Genomic DNA, 15,514 nt, shown 5'->3' on the forward strand with positions numbered 1-15,514 from the left:
TTTCCCCGGAAGGTGAGAGGGTACTGTCGGTCATTACTTTTCTTCAGCGCAAGCCTGAGATGTGCTCCATGCGTGCGTCAGCTTTGTAGGTACGGTAAGAGAAAGACGGCTGTGACAACTTTGTAGTATATCTTATTAGTGCATCTTAAATACAAGTTAATTTTCATGAAATGTACAGTATAATAAAATCCATGTGTACAATTATGGATTGCAACTTTTGTGCAGCGCATATACATCACTTGCAATGTTCCCTTATACCTCATGTCATGTATTTATTTTCTGCTAGTGGTATATTTTAATCTTGGTTTTATCATACTACTACTAGAAGCTGGTGTTGTATTTTGTACGTCATTTAATGACGTCGCCAGCAATGTTGCTTGTATGTCAAGGAAGTGTGTCAACATGTTGAATACATATAAAAAATAAAAATGATGACAGACTCGATGTCGTTAATGCAATGTTTGGCCAATTTCGCCCGTACCTTAGCATGTTAAATTCGCCGTGTACAATTTGATTTGTGCTTTGTGTCTATGTGGACTTTTTGAAAACTAATAAATGTAAGCAGCCGGAAATGTAAGCAGATCTCGTTTCGAATATAATTTATCCAGATTGGTTAAATATTCCATTGACAACATCGAGTCTGCTGTGAAGGGTAAGTTAAATGTAAAATGTTGGTACAATACTGTTAACGTTGTTCCAAATAATCTGGTAATAGTATACAAAGGGATGTTTGTATATTTTGAAGACTAGGCGAGTTTTGTAATCTTGTATTAGATTACAGTGCTTTCATTTAATTTAACTGGCATCTGTCCTAGGTGCTGAAGTAGTTACAGGTTAATTATAGATTGTGCAGGAGGTTTGTATAAAGTAATACGTGCAATTCGTTTTGAGTGAATAGATTTAGAAGTCTTATTGAACACTATTTGATCATGTACTCAAAAGGAATAAGAACATAAAAAACGGGAAGAACAGATACAAGCCTTTTCATTGCAACGATGGATTTAAATGATAAAAAGCTATGTAACCGCTGTCGCATAAGAACAAGTAATACCTACACATGGTTAATACCTACACATGGTTTCCATAGTGAAGTCAGACCACATGTTGGTCTCTGCATTAAAAATAGAACAGATGTCTCTGATTGCCTCATCCAAAAGGTTACTATTGTTCAGAAACCTGAAGAAAATAAGACCTGTTTTTATTTTACAACTTTATAATCTTTACAGTCAGCGAGTTGTTCATAGTCTCCTTTCCATTACATGTTTTTATTATATTTACTATTTAAATGCACAAAATATGTTGTCTTAAAGGTTTGCTTTGGTAAAGGACGTTCATGTGACAGTAGGGCCTTGAGATATTATAGATTTCAATGCCTTGAAAAAGTAATTTTAATAGGTCATATATTCAAGTCTATCATATTTACAACCTTGTCCATCGTGAATGAAACTGATGTGCAGCATGTACTGTATATATGCTGCTTTATATATTGCATAATAACTGTCACAGGGATGCCATTTGCGTATTTAATTTTGATCAATAATGTTGCCTCTGCTGAAACAGATTAATTAAAGTGGTCATTAGATAGATGGTCAGTTATAGACTTCTCTATACACTGTATTGGCTTTAATTAGAGCATGTCTTTTAAAACCTTTTGCTCTTTCTGTGCCTGCTGTAGACAGCGTTATCTTTGTTGCACGCTTGGATGAGCGAGTTCATTTTACCATCTTCTCCTGAAGACAGGAGAGGTTACTATCGGTCACCATCACCTGCAGTCACAGAAACAAGGGGGTGCTTCTGTTGTGATGTCAGACTGAGACCTAGTTCAGTCTATAGTCAGAGTATTTGTGTGTGAGGAGATGGAGGAATCATTAGTTAACACAGCTTTTTGTTTCATGCAATCATGATCTTATATCCTTATACACTAAGGCCTAATTAGTATATTGTCTCATAAGGAAATTTTATTACTTGAGTTTGATTGGTGAGTGTCCATTTCGATTGTAATGTCATTTTGTGGCAGCTGGCTACTGCTGTGTTCTTTTGTTGTGCCTGCAGCTGACAGGTGGGTGAGATCTCAGAACAGTGGCATCTAGACAGCTGTATCCCTTATCTTTCAGCAGGCACTGTTGTCACTATGCTTAGCTCAAACAGGCTTTTCTGTAACAAACTGCAGCAGTTTTTTGTGATGCTGGTGAATTCAATGCTCGAGATATATGAAGGATGAAGCATCGGGTGCTACAGTAAGTTAAGAGCCTCAAACATACTTCCAAACTCAGCAGGATCCAAACCTAGGCTTCCTGCCAGGTTTGGATCAGCATAACTAAAGCAAACCATCTAAACACAATCCCTCATAATGCAATCCCAACACTGCTGAATTTACAACTCTTCACATAAAACCTGTTTGCGAGACCCGGTCTACAATTATGATTTCATGCAAATTATCTTGTTTAACCAAAAAAAAAAAATCATTACATTAGCATTTTAACTTCTGAAAATAAAACCATTGCAGAAAGTTTGTATTCTTTTTAGATTTTAAAACTAATAAGAAACTCTATTTCAAGCAAACCCTGTAATGAAATGTTCCAGTTCCAGCAAACCAAGACTTCTGTCTTGCAAAGTGAATGAATGGTAACGCAGGAGTGGTGTTTGAAGTGCTTTATGGCCTTTAAAAATGCAGGGATAATCTTCTCTTACAGTATCACTGGCCACTCTACTTTAGTTAATAGGGTAAAGGTACAGCAATGCACTTATGCAGTCATGAAGTTGATGAAAGGCACTTCCATCATAATAAAAGATGGTGAAGCTGTAACTCATGACTTACTGAAAGAAGGTTTTATTAAGTGTTTTTTGATGGATCAAATAAAGTGGTGTGTGGATGGCACAGGTCTAGACAAACCAAACCGTGTAATCCTTTAAAGAAAATAATAAAGCATTCAATAAATAACAGATGTTTTGTTAATGTCCATTGTCGTCTTCCTTTTACGGCTTTGCGTTTTCATTGTGACTTAACTACAGGGCTTCAAGGAAGGCAAATTCTTCTGTACTGGAAATGTGACGTCGCACTGGCTGATAAACCTTTAGTACATTGTGAATTGCGTTGTATACATGGCTAAATGACATTTAAGTACAGTAGATAAGGAATTTGCAGGTATGATTGTTATAAACATTGCACAATAAGATGTCAATATGTATATAAGGAAGGGTTTCTACTGTAGTTGCAACATTGACCTTGCTAGGTTGGGCATGACCAGAATACAATGTACTGTAGTTTGCATTGCTTTACACCTGTACAAATGAATAGTAGCACTCGTTTGTCTATGTCTTTCTCCCCTGAGAACAGGGCTTCATTTACAGTTATTGAATGCTTTGGCCTTCTAGAAATAAGCTCCGTTTCCACCTGTTGTGTGACACTGCAGCTACTCAGTGGTGTGAGCTGAGAGCTTAATTGTAATTGGCTAAGGAATACTCATACTTGTTGCTTAGTTCGTGGTCCAGGGAGTTGGGAGTTGGTAGGGGGGGGATTTGTAGGGTTACATTAAGTGGTTTATAAGATAGCGTCAGGAACATTTAATACTGATTGGATTATGAACAGGCTGGATAATGATGACACTGAGGAAGGAAATGATGGGGTAACTTTATTTCACATATTGAACGTAGAGAACAAATTTCAAAATAGTTGCCTAAAAATCTTTTTACAGCCTTAGTCATGCCACCTTTTTAAGAGATCTTTTGGTTTACAAACAGCAATACTGGTGGCAATCTTTTGGATGTGTTCCATGCAGTAGGAGAGGTTGATGCTGCACAAACCCAGCTTTTACAGCATAGGGCTAATACACAATTATTGGTAGAATTGACGAAGTACTGAGGTGGGCTTTTCCCCAAATCAATCATGTTATTGCTTCTCTTGCAGTAAAGAATTACAGGAGTGGATCTGTATTGAAATATTTTAACTCTGCCAGTTTGTTGCCTGACAGCTGCACTGTGCAGATCATCATTCGGATTAGTTTTTTTTATCCCAAAAATATATATATATATATTTTTCCTTGTTGATTTTGATCTTGTATCATCTGCTGATTCTATCCCCGTATTCTGACCTCATATGAAGCAGTGCATACAAGTCAACTTTTTAAAATAATAATAACAAATTCAAACCCGTTTGATCGAGGGTATTGTAGAAGACAACTCAATTGTGTATTGTCAAAGGCACATCCGAAAAACCATTTGAGGTATTCACTTCAAATCTGACCGGCTACTGTACTTCAGCAATAAATGTGTTGGTGACTATGACATTGACCTGTGCCCAGATGTTATGTTGAGGTCCTGACCTCATGATGGAGACAGCACCCTAAGATATGGTCGTCATATCTGGTTGAAAGACAGCACACTTTGAGATGGTGCCTTCACATTAGTTCACAACTGTCTTTTTTTTGCAGTCACATTTAATACTTTTTTGAAATAGTGTTGAATATGTTGTATACATTATTATTTCATTTAAGAATTTGAATTTGTAATTATGGTGTTGCCACCAAAATCCATAGTTTACCATTTTATTCCCTTTAGGAGTTAGTTCCAATAACAGTAATCATATACTGCACATTACAATTATGTGGATTGGTAAGTCAACATGCTTTTTGTTGTCAATTCTCATTTAGATATTTTTTTTTTTAAAATAGGACTTGGCTTAGAAACTTTGCAGTAAATGGGGCTGCGTTTCAACCCCCTATCCTCTTTAATTGCAGCTTGAAAGTTATCTTAAAAGCAGCATGCTTCAGTGAGACTACCAGTTTAGCTGACCCAACCTTTCCTGTAATTAGTTTTGCAGCATAGTGTTCATTACACCTGTATTTTGACCCATAGAGGAGGAGTTGTGAAGTTGCTTCATGTTTTCAGTAAATTCTGTCTCAATTTTGGAAAAATCAGTAGATTTTGAATTTGCCTTGACCTGGGTCTTACAACATTGGGAGTGGTATGCAAGGCACTGTATTCTTGTATTTGTATGATGATTTAAATATTACCTGTAAACCTTCAAAACAATAGGGTTTTATCCATACAGCAGCAACTTGAAAAGGATGTGTACTTACAAAACATCACTGATGCCTTGGGGAGTATTATCTGCTAGTCAGGAAGATCTGGTTTTGTGTTGTAAAAATCAGTTTCTGTTTGTGAGAATGATTCCCCTCCAGTATTCTTCCTCTTTAAAGATGAGGTATATAGGGTTAAATATTGAAGCCTCTGATCTGAACTTGAAATAGTAAATATCTTCCAAACCCGAGAGCATACCAAAGGTGTCAATTGGATAGGTTTAGGAATGGGATACAGCAAAGTTTTAGTGAGAAAAAGAGACGAGTCATGAGACATTTACATTTACCCTGGTTGACCCGAAGTTAAAAGTATATTGTACTCGTGGCATGTCATTATTTGACGCAATTCTCACTTAACTATGATTCACAATCCTACTAGTGTTCCCTTACAGTAACCTTTTACCTACTAAGCTTAGCATAACACACATACAGACCTACCCATTCTTTCACAACATCAGCAAGTGTCAGACATTGCTGTCTGTGTTAAACATTTATTAGGTTATATTGGGTCAATTGCAGTTATAAGATTGTTGTCGCAATTCATGAAACATTTGTGATAATTAGAAGGACAGATTAAGAGATGTTTATTGTTGTATGTGTCCTGTGATAAAAAAAAAAATACATTTAACAAGAATGATTTCATGGGAATTCTTAATTACTTTATTTGGCTTAGGTAGCAGTGTGGAGTAGTGGTTAGGGCTCTGAACTCCTAACCACAGGGTCGTGGGTTCAATCCCCAGTGAGGGACACTGCTGTTGTACCCTTGAGCAAGGTACTTTACCTAGATTGCTCCAGTAAAAACCCAACTGTTTAAATGGGTAATTGTATGTAAAAATAATGTGAAATAATGTATAATGTGATATCTTGTAACAATTGTAAGTCGCCCTGGATAAGGGCGTCTGCTAAGAAATAAATAATAATAATAATTACAAATCATATGTTTCTCAATTCACAAATATTCCAGTACAGTACTTATTTTGAGACTTGTGAACAGACAACAAACGGCTTACAAAAAAAAAAAAAAAAAAAAAACCAGTAAAAACCTAATAGAATATAATGAATTGTTAACAGTGTATATGTTCTGCTTTTATTTTATGTAAAGATGATTTTAAAATTACATTTTTCGTAGACCTATGTCAAACTGACCCTGCAGTACAGTATGTCTTGTGTTTTAAGAGTATAACATACAGTTTGAGAAAGGCCCAACTGTACATATCAGTGTAACTTTTGTTATGTGTTTTCAGTGCTGATTCCGAGAAACAGACTGGTTGGTCGTCTGGAGGGAAGATCATGTATGTTCAGGTTTTAAATTGTGAAATTACATCTTTAGATTCACTTCAATGATATTACGCTATTTGTGTTACTGTAGCTATTGACAACCACCAGGCCTGGCATTTCCAAGTTTACATAATTCTGTCTATATTTTTTAAAGGCTGTTTAAATGTTATATCATGTTTCTCTATTGTTGATACATTTTTATTTTTGTGTTTCAACAACGGGGTAACAATTTTTCAGTTCAGTAAATCTCAATCCTTTCAGTGCTTTTTCCACCCGGATTTGATGTTCCAATGATAAAATGTATTCAGCCTTGATCAAACCTTATCGTCACCTTGGATCTGGTCGTCTTATTTACACGCTCTAGTGATGTCATATTCATGATGAACTAGCTGTTAATCTCGAGAGCCACTCAAGGTTCTTTTATAATGCTTTTCCTAACATTTAAGAGATAAGAAGCAATGGAGAGACAGTACATACTGTAACAGTCCCATTGCTTAACACATTAACTTGTTAAATAGTGGTTGTGTGGAGTTATGTATTGAAACTCGTTCCTACTATACACGCATGCATAAACATGGTTATATATCTGATACTTTCTTTACATGATATATCGTAGCATAATAAACGTAGGTATCACTTGTATCATGATACAAGACCAAAAGCCCAACACAGCTCATTGTAGATCACCAAAGTGAATGAAGAAAGAGTGTGTTTTATAGTTTACTCTCCCTATCTCATTTCACTTTTTCTCTTTTAATGAAATAGTCCATCATGAAATGACCATTTGATCTTATTATGAAATTGTGAGTAAGGCCAGTCAGTTTTTTTCCCTTTCAGCATTTATCATTATCCGTTTCATGACGACCCACTTTCCATTCACTTTCCTTTTAATAAACTAGACTCAGTAAGGCAACACAGTACATTTTTTTAAATATTGCAGAGCAGATAAACAGTAAAACACATTTTTGGCTAATGCCTTTATGCGTTTATTTAATTATAAAACTTATACTTTATAATTTGGTGCTTTTTGAAGTTATGGATTGTATATATCTAACTACAATACCATATTGGAACATAGGGTAGTGTTTGAATGCTATTTAAAGCAAATAAAGTCATTTAATTTCTCATTTCTGTCATTTTAAAGCAATCGGCGATCAACTTCCTGCATGAAGTAAATGTGTAGATTATTGTTATTATTTATTTCTTAGCAGATGCCCTTATCCAGGGCAACTTACAATTGCTACAAGGTATCACATTATTTTTACATACAATTACATTATTTTTTTACACATTATTTTTACATACAATTACCCATTTATACAGTTGGGTTTTTACTGGAGCAATCTAGGTAAATTACCTTGATCAAGGGTACAGCAGCAGTGTCCCCCACCCGGGATTGAACCCACGACCCTCCGGTCAGGAGTCCAGAGCCCTAACCACTACTCCACACTGCTGCCGATTAAATGATCAATGTGGTGTAATACAGATAAGTCTCTGTTACCCAACTTCTTGGAATCGCAGAGGAGGATCAGACTTTAAGTTTGCTTTTTGTGGCATTTTGAAATATGTCAGTAGTCTGCTTTGGCTATTTCTAGTGTTCCACACTGTACGTGCTGTGTACTGCAATAAGTAGGCCTAAGTCAGCTATTCTGAACTGGGTCTTCATCTGTCCTCCAGTCCACCCACAACTTGTTTGCCTGAAGAAATAGCCAAGTCATTTTCCCTTACGCTACTCCCATGAAAAAAAAAAACATTTAAAGTAAAAATTCCAGGCCTTCTGGTTTGGCGTTTCCTTTATGAGGAATGTTTATGTAATCCAACATCTTTGCGGTGGTTTCCTAGCCAATGTTGGAAATAAATCCAAGCTTTGCTGCAATAGTTTTAATGGAAATTAAACAGAACTTGCATATCTGACTTGACAGTGAAACCACCCTGCAAGATGTACTAGTGTGGGTGAAAGTGCTAACTGATAGACGTCATCAGTGATTCAACTGTGTCCAAAGGGAGGTTTACAGTGTTTTATTAATGAAACGGTAGCTTGGCATTTGTATGTTACAATGAAAAATGATACATACAGTAAGCACTGTACAGCGGAGCACCATTCAGATACAGTACCACATATAGAACACTTTACAACTGTAGTCCTAATAAAACTCATCTTCGAATAGAAAAAAAAAAAGTTTTGGTTGAATTGTGTATGATAAGAACACGTGTGATAGTTATAGTTATTGTAGATATGTTTGAAATTCTGTAGCTATGGTACACAATCTCAATGTGTTGCTATTTTTGAGGGGAAAAAAGGAATACTTTACAGTATACTTAAAAGGGCAGAAAGAAAAAATATTTCAAAACAAGTAGTTGGCTACAGCATTGGTAATAATTTGATTAGTATTTTGCACAACAGAGGGTGGGCTCTTTCAGTAAGAGTAATGCTTTGTTAATGTACTGCATACTTGAGTCACTGTCTGAGTGAGGAACTGCATCACTTCCTTGCAACGTAATACGTTTAGTGTTTGGGAGGAGATTTCCAGACGCAACAAAAGTGCTGTGTAGGAGAGAAGCTGGAACTCTAACAAGACGGCAGAAAGTGTATAACTTGCTGTTTGCTTTATAGTTAGCAATCAGGTGCTGTATTTTGAAACAAAGCGGTCTGTGCCAGTCATCATTGATCAGCCTTTCCTACACACTTGAGCAGGTAGGTTTCTTTCTTTCAGCTGCTTTTATGTTTGGATTTTAGTTTTTTCCTCTGACACAATGTTGTGAGAGATGTAGAATGTCTATTGAGTGTTTTACATTTAAGCAGTTTGTATACACCCTATACATGTACTCTACATTTTTAAAAGACAAAAATCTTTTTGGTATTGTTGATATCTTTCCTTTCTTGTATTACAGTGGACTATTTTTTGATGTTTTTACAATCATGAGGAATTGATCATTGTTTAGTTTTATTTTTCATGTGTATTTATGTGGTGCTACTATATTGAATTTGATGTGTAGTGGATTTTGGGGTATGCTGAGACCACTACAATAATTTTACTTGTGATCTGTGCTGGGTTCAAACCCAGATGAAAAGCATGATAGCAGTTGTAAGCATGATGGCAGTTCAGACATACAGCAAATAGACATGCTTTATATGTGGTAAGTGCTCTGTTTGGCAAATACATAGGTTGTTTCAGTATGGGGTGATTGTGACATTTATACTGTTTCCTGAAATATTTATCTTGTGATCTTGACCAAATCAAATTGAAACATCCACATCCTGAGATCTTTCTCAGAAATGTATGACATGCTTTAGGTTTGAGATACAGGCTTCATACTCAGTACACAACTGATTATCTACAGCAAGTTCTGTAGTGCTATTGTACAAGAAACATTAGCAGTTCTGTGGCAGTCATTTTTACAAAGCGGCCATCGTCAGATTTGAGATGGTGACTATATTTGCAGGGTTCTATAAACACTGTGGTTATAGTGTAATTGTGTTGATGACCCTGGCATTAGCTTGTAAAAGTTCCTGGGGTGTTTTTGATTAGATATAAGATTGTCATATGAAATAGCTCATGTGACAGGTCTACGTTCATAGAAAGTCACAATCCAAGTACATAGCTTTTACTATTGCCAAATACAGCACTGACTTTGGTTAAAAAAACAAAACAGGCTTCCTAGAAAGGATACATGGAGGATTGTTCCAAATATCTCTAGTGTCAGATACAGAAACATTCATTCACAGTCATTCAGTGTTTTGTATTGATGGTGCCAGTGTCTAAAGCTATTAGGTTTGCAGTGTAATGCACATTTTCTTCTTCATTGTGGCTACGTGGTAGATCCGACATTTGCATAGCAGCAGTTTTGTGATATGGACTTTTATCACAATAATCTGTGTTTGCTGCAGTTAAACCGGAATCTGCTGCAAACTGATTATTGAGCTGCAACCATACAGAAACATACCTTTTTTTTTTTTTTTGAGAACCACTGCTGATATTCCGAGAGTCACAGAAATCAAAACAGGTCTCCCTCCTATATACTTTCTGTCTGCGACAGTGCAGGACCACAGACTCACCTAAAATGTACTGTGCCTCTGTACCTGTAATGAATAATTGTGTGGCTTTACTTTGGATATCACCCCAAAAATGAGTAGGTGTCTGGAGCAACTATCCACATGAAAAAGTGTCTTAATGTTTTGTTCCTACGTCTGTCATTTTTTGTTTTTTCTAAACTATATTCAACTATATTCATATGAACAAGACACACAGATAAAAATGAATTAGAAAGGAAGGGCATAGGCAATAAAATGACAAACATCTTGACTTTAGACTTTAGTTCAGCAGTTCAAAGTTACCCTGAGATTTACTCAAAGAACAGTATCACACAATCTTTATTGGACTGTTGCTGTACAGATCTTACTGTTGATCCAAGAGCTCATAATATGTGTCCTCAGAAGTGCTCTACCAGATTAACCGATTGTGGTAAAACAGGAAATATGTTAGTGTGTGAGTTTTTATTCTTGTGCTGCATACATATAGCTAGTTTTTAGCTTACTGTACATTCATGACAACTCAAGCTTCATGTCTCACTACCAAGACGTATATCTGACAAAAAAATTTACAAAGGGATCAAGCGTATACATATGTGATATCTACAGGAAGGAACAGTAAAGGTTAAAGAAGACAATTGGGGATAAAGTTTCATAAACAAGTATGGCAGCTCTGAAAATCATGTATGGGGAGGCTTTTTCATAACAAAAATGGGAGGTCCAGTCAATCACCAGATATGCTCCAGGCATGTGAACAAAAAGAACCGTGTAAATTAAATTAGTCAAAAAGTAAGATCATATTTTACTAAAGACATTGCCAGACTTACTGTAATTTAGATCTCCCATTTCATCGTGATCATTTTGTGTGACAATGTCCTCCTTATGAAAAAGAAAAGTTCCACTCTTAACCAGGTTAAGATGAAACACAAATAAAAGGGCAGACTAACAGGTGACAGTTTAGTTTCTGAAACTACACAAGCCGCTGCATGAATGGAGCATTCTGTGTGATGAAACTGACCAGCACATTTTTAAGTGGTGATGTTAGATTTCACATGGAGGGTTTTGGTTTTTGGAAAGGGACTTACTGACCTGACTTCAGCTGTTTGTAACACATGTTAATACCGTTTATTTGTTTTATTTTATTTTTTTACTGTGTTAACATAGGGGATCCCATACTTTGTTGACTAAGGCACAAAGGACCCCTACTCACAAACCCTAAGGAAATGTGACGTTTACTTTGGAAAATACATTACTTGAATTACAAACAGTGATGTGTTTGTTGTGTAATGGTACATTGTCTTGCGCAGGCATTGAAATGGAAGTTTATAATGGATGTCAAGGTAGTCAGTAAATAAGTACCTAACAGGAGCGTTAAGTCAAGCCTCCCAATTGTTTTTTTATTTATATATTTTTCAACCACCTCAAAGTTCACTTTAGTGTTTTAGCTTAGCTTTCTGATCTAGGCATATATGCTTTCTTAATAAAAAAAAAACAAAATAAACAAAAGTGTTTCAATATAATTTTATAATTTTGTAATGATTATGACATTCATCGCTCCACCTGTCACGCCTCTGCCAGTGATTATAAACACATGAAGAAACTCAGTCACCCTTGAGAATGTGTCCTTGAGTTCAGGCATATGTCTCAATCTAGCCTTACTCTCTGAGTTCTTGTAATTGGATACAGTACATAAAGTATTTTACGTGCTTGTTTAACATTTTGGCCAATACATGCCCCTTGCTACATGGATAAATGGCAAATGGCACCAGCATGCACACATCCTGTATGTCTCACTAACATTTCCATGTGATGTCTGTAGGGTTGATAGTTATTTACCACAGTGGCAGGGATGTATGTTACTCCCGTACTACGGGTGCTATACTTGTTTTCATATTTGTCTTGAAGAGTATATTCCAGACACAGTAATGGCCTGACCATCCATTACCTGTGAAGTGGTTTTCTTGATTAGCAAAACTGAAAACAAAACAGTTATACTGCTGTAGCCATTATAATCTGTAAAAGTGTGCTTTTTCTAAACCTAGATTTAATCAATGTATTTACACAAGAGGGTGTTAAATTACTTAGGCATGGCACCTTTTTGTGTACATAACAAAAACCTAATCTAATATTTGTTTTAGGTACCAGAGTGTTGGTATTTGTGTTCAAACTGTGCAAACTAACTGACTACTTTTGCTGGTCAGAGGTTTAGTGCTGTGTGTTCTAGTGAAAATGTGTAATCTGTGTACAGTAGTTGGACTCAATGTACCTCACTGTCAATGAATTCCTGTAAATATTTGAATGCTTTAATGCAGTCCAAATCGTTCTTTTACCAATAGGATGACGTATGGTTACTTTAGTCTAATGGATTCTTCTGAACTTTGGAATACTGTATGTACTTGTATAGGCTGTATCATAAAAGTGTCAACCGTCTGAAAGACCTAGAAGAAAGGAACAAGTGTGTCATGTGTACCCTGTTGTACATTTCTTCAAGATTAGTAAAGATGGATAGCAGTGGACTTGTACTTGTATTTTATTGGTATGTCCTTTGGGTGTTTGGACGGGTCGCACAATGTAGAATGTTAAACTAGTAGTTGGGTCTATTGGTCGACGTGGTAACAAGATCAAACCCTTGCTGTTGTGGTCCATGCACATGTTGTATAAATATTTGGGAATTAAGTTTTGGGATTAGTTTGCGTACTGTGTCATGTCCACTTAGAATATATTTTGTACAAACAAACCTTAATATTCTCAACATTGTTAGCTTTATCTTGAATTGCATGCAATTGTGAAACTTGAACAATAATCTACCTAATTTAATCATTTCTAGACTGATTGGTTTGCTTTAGGTAATGAAGGTTATCAGAATAGCTAATCTGAATATGATGAAACTTTGCATTGACGTTTTTTTTAAAACTTGGTGACCCCTGTATTATGATCTTTCTGGGCGGGGAGACATGTATGTTGCAGGCCTAAATTAATCAAATTAATTAGTTTTGATGTATTTCAGGTTTTAAGAAGATAACCATAAAGAAGAAGCACTACCAGGATCTCACCAATTGCAGTTGAACTTTCTGTAAGTAGTTCAGCATTGTTTTCACAATCCTCTAAGGTTTTATCAATTGCCATCTACTTTGATACAACTGCTTGTTAATTCTCCCAATAATTATATTTTGAGGCAGATGGGAACACATCTGTATTTTCTGTTACTGCAAAACATTCCATTGCCTTCTAAAGCCCATTTCCAACTTTATATTTCTTATTATCCACACATGCATCTGCTTGACTAATGCACTAACATGCAAATATTGTCATCATTGATTTTCCATTTTTCTTTTGCAATCCTTTAGGATGTACTGTTCTGTATCTAAAAAAAGGAAACGGGTAAAACAAAGAGGTAACTGTGTGGGGGTATTTTTGTTGCAGTGCTGGCAATAATTTAAATCATCTGTTCCTAGTAAAAGTAACAACCCTTTAACACTGGCATGCTCTACCTGGGTCAGAACCTATCTGGGTCAGGACCCGGTGTCATGCAGGTCAGGTACGTGATTTCACACTGCTTTTGATAAAGCAGGGTTGACCTGGGTGACAGACGCAAGTGCAAATGCACGTACCAATGCCCCGGAAGCAGCTTGTTACAGACTCTTCCATCCAAGCTTCTCTGGATTGAACCATCCGCCCAAATGTTGATTAGAGCAAATGTTTCTACATCCCTGCTGCAATCTGGATCATGCTGTGTCTCAATCAACATAAATATGGCTAAACAGAATAAACAGAAACGTTCCTTACGGAAGTGAAACCTTCACGCAGGCGTGGCTGTTTGTTATTGCGTCGGCTCACGAACGGTCGTCAAGCATTTTGTCTCCTTCAACCCTGGTCAAAGCGTGTCAACCCACATCCTGAGGTGGGTCGCTGGGACCTGGGTTTACCCAGGTACGACCCAGGTACATGGTTTCGCACTACATGGGATTGTGACCCGGGTAGCTAGGACCCGGGTAGGAGTGCCAGTGCGAAAGGGGCTTAAAATGGTTACCTGAAATCGATTCTGCCTTAAACTAGTCATCTGATCAATAAACAGTGTGTAAGAGCGCAGAAATCCATGTCCATCTCATCCAAAACTACTACTAGGCTCTCTTGCATACTGTGAAATAAATTGCTTAATTGGCAAGTAACAAATTAGATGAAAATTTAAAGTGTTTTTTATTCACAAAACAAACATGAATATATTGGTGCAGTATCTTTTTCTCTGGTATTACGTTCTTAATTACAGTACCTTTACTAGGAACACATCTTTACCAGTGTGATTCAAAATGTGCTTGATACCAATCAGCAGTAATTCAAACTTTGCAGATAGCTAGCAACAAGAGACCATGGAAGCTGACTGACCTGGATATTTGACAGGTCTGCATGGTAGATTGTATGAAATGATTATTTTTGGGAAGGAGCATTTGAATTTCTCTTCAAAGACAAGCTATAGCACAGGATATGCACTTTACTTGGAAGCATTAGCCAAAAGCACAAACGCCATACAAATCTAATCTAGTTCTATAACTTTCCGTTGGAACTGCATTAGTTGAGGTGGCCAAATATATTGTTACGCCTGTGGTTAATTGGGGTAACTATTTTACTCTTGGAATCCGATCTGAATTTACACAGTTATTGTCTTTGAAGAAATCTTCAAATAACAGATTTTGGAATGTGGCTCATGAACAGGCCAGTTAACCACTGTTCCAATCTTGGGTTTCGACTTGTGAGGTATAATAGTTTACTTAACGTTGTAAGTTAGACTGTTTGTTTTTTAAAAGTCTGCTTTTAGGCTGTTGGTGATTAATTTACCGGGGGTGAATATAATTTTATTAATTAATTAAAACACTTAAAAAAAAAAAAAAAAAGACTAAATTTACTGTAAGGCTAATAGAGCAACTGAGTTTGGCTCGCAGTGAAATCTGGAATGGACCATACTGCTGTGCAATCTTAATTCAATCCATGAACTTTAAAAGTGGCTCGCACATTGTGTATTTGCATCTTTCAGTTGTTGAATCTGTCTTGGTAAACTACTTCTGTTTTTTTTAATGATGATTTTAGTCTGTGGTTGCATATTCAGTAAAGGAAACTGAAACCATAGCAGACA

The 15,514-nt window shown here is 36.4% G+C and overlaps 1 protein-coding gene across 7 annotated transcripts in view; it reads left to right on the forward strand.

The window, feature by feature from the left end:
* The window catches only part of LOC117412232 (long-chain-fatty-acid--CoA ligase 4-like), a 30,860-nt gene continuing 15,346 nt past the window's right edge, over nt 1-15,514 (forward strand). The window contains exons 1-3 of one of the 7 annotated variants that reach the window (XM_058989157.1): nt 1-89; nt 13,394-13,459; nt 13,734-13,780. The gene's annotated coding sequence lies outside the window, so the exon portion shown is untranslated. Of the gene's footprint in view, nt 90-8,900; nt 9,052-13,393; nt 13,460-13,733; nt 13,781-15,514 lie in introns of those variants that run through there. The other 6 variants (XM_058989162.1, XM_058989159.1, XM_058989158.1 and 3 more) reach the window with 6 other exon arrangements.

The sequence above is a fragment of the Acipenser ruthenus genome, chromosome 16 (assembly GCF_902713425.1).
Source record: "Acipenser ruthenus chromosome 16, fAciRut3.2 maternal haplotype, whole genome shotgun sequence".
Classification (NCBI taxonomy): domain Eukaryota; kingdom Metazoa; phylum Chordata; class Actinopteri; order Acipenseriformes; family Acipenseridae; genus Acipenser; species Acipenser ruthenus.